Here is a 2,304-nt window from a genome sequence, read left to right on the forward strand (position 1 = left end):
TCATGCTCCAGTTGTCATTATTGTCATTGTTGTGTGAAGGAAAACATATCCGTTCTAAAAGGCAACACACACGCAGTATTCCAATTGACCCCACACACGCACCCTTCCAAATTACCCCACACACGCAGTATTCCAATTGACCCCACACACGCAGCCTTCCAAATTACCCCACACATGCAGCCTTCCAAATGACCCCACACACGCAGCCTTCCAAATTACCCCACACACGCACCCTTCCAAATGACCCCACACACGCAGCCTTCCAAATTACCCCACACACGCAGTATTCCAATTGACCCCACACACGCAGCCTTCCAAATTACCCCACACACGCAGTATTCCAATTGACTCCACACACGCAGCCTTCCAAATGACCCCACACACGCAGCCTTCCAAATGACCCCACACACGCAGCCTTCCAATTGACTCCACACACACAGCCTTCCAATTGACCCTACACACGCAGCCTTCCAATTGACTTCACACACGCAGCCTTCCAATTGACCCCACACACGCAGCCTTCCAATTGACCCCACACACGCAGCCTTCCAATTGACTCCACACACGCAGCCTTCCAATTGACTCCACACATGCAGCCTTCCAATTGACCCCACACACGCAGCCTTCCAATTGACCCCACACACGCAGCCTTCCAATTGACTCCACACACGCAGCTTTCCAATTGACCCCACACACGCAGCCTTCCAATTGACCCCACACACGCAGCCTTCCAATTGACCCCACATACACAGTTTAATTGAACCTCTCATAAGAGAAAGAATTATATTTTTCTAATAAAAAAACTTGAAATATCACCTATTGATTAATACCAATGAATTTGTTGATAAAAGGCCAGGGAAATGCAGTTCTGCTGTATGCTCCAACTGACTATGAATATATGAATAAATCATTCCTCTCATATTAGATATTAAATATAACTTCAAATTAAATATGTAATGCTTATCAATATGCAATTGAATCGACAATTTTCCTCTTGCAGAATTGTAATGAATACAATTGCTATCCGAATGATCCTATATGACTTTATATATAACAATTACAGTAAATCAATTCTAACAGATTTATTTTAAAACGCATAATACAATAACTGCCTTTTAATTGGTGGTGTCCATAGTGAGATTTTAAAAAGGAATTAAAATTAAAATCTGTTATAAAGTGAAAATATGTGGAAAAGAGAGCAAGAATTAATATACAGTAGTAGAATTCATTATTTTTAAGAAGCAGCTTTTTTTCTGGTCTACATGTATTGTGAAAGTTCAGCATAAATCGTTATATTTCTGGTTCCGTCCTTTAAATTGGTGTCATTTTGGCTATGAAGCTGAACAAGAATTATGCAGATTAAGTTATTACATTAATAACGTCAATTGAATCTCATTGTCACGCCCTGACCCTAGAGAGCCTTTTTATTCTCTATTTGGTTACGTCAGGGTGTGACTAGGTGGGCAATCTATGTTGTATTTTCTATGTTGGCCTGGTCTGGTTCTCAATCAGAGGCAGTTGTCTATCGTTGTCCCACCTTGTTGTCCCATCTTGTTTTTGTACTGTTGCTTTCCAGCCCTACAGAACTGTGCGTTTCGTTATGTATTTGTTGTTTTCTTTGGTGTCATCTAATAAAGAAAGATGTATGCCTACCACGCTGCACCTTGGACCAATCCTTCTTTAAACGAACGTGACAGAAGATCCCACCACCAAAGGACCAAGCAGTGCGGCCAGGAGGAGCAGACATCCTAGACATGGAAGGATATATTAGACGGTAAAGGATCCTGTACGGAAAGGATCGCCTTCCATGAGAGCAGACGGAGGCAGCGAGGGAGGAACAACAACGACACCGGGGTTCGCAACCACGACGGAAGCCCGAGAGGCTTCCAAAAAATTGGGGGCACACGGAGTGGTCGGCGGAGCCGAGGGGGTGAACCAGAGCCAGTCAGGGAGTCGAATGAGGAACTAGACGAAAAATTCCGGAGAGAGGTGTTGAGAGTGCTGCAGAGCGGTAATGCTGAGGCGCGTGACACCAGTCCGGTGTCATATGCACCAGTTTCACGCATCTGGCCTCCAGTGCGCCTCCCCAGTCTGGTACGTCCTGTGTCTCCTCCACGCACTCGCCCTGAGGTGTGTGTCACCTTTCCGGTACAATGTGTGCCGGTTCTACGTACCGTGTCTCCAGTGCGCCTTCACAGCCCAGTGCGTCCTGTGCCAGTGCTCCGCACTTGCCGGGCTAAAATGAGCATCCAGCCAGGACAGGGTGTGCCAGCTCTACGCTCCAGACCTCCAGTGCGCCCCCAC

The sequence above is a fragment of the Oncorhynchus kisutch genome, linkage group LG22 (genome assembly GCF_002021735.2).
Source record: "Oncorhynchus kisutch isolate 150728-3 linkage group LG22, Okis_V2, whole genome shotgun sequence".
NCBI classification, from domain to species: domain Eukaryota; kingdom Metazoa; phylum Chordata; class Actinopteri; order Salmoniformes; family Salmonidae; genus Oncorhynchus; species Oncorhynchus kisutch.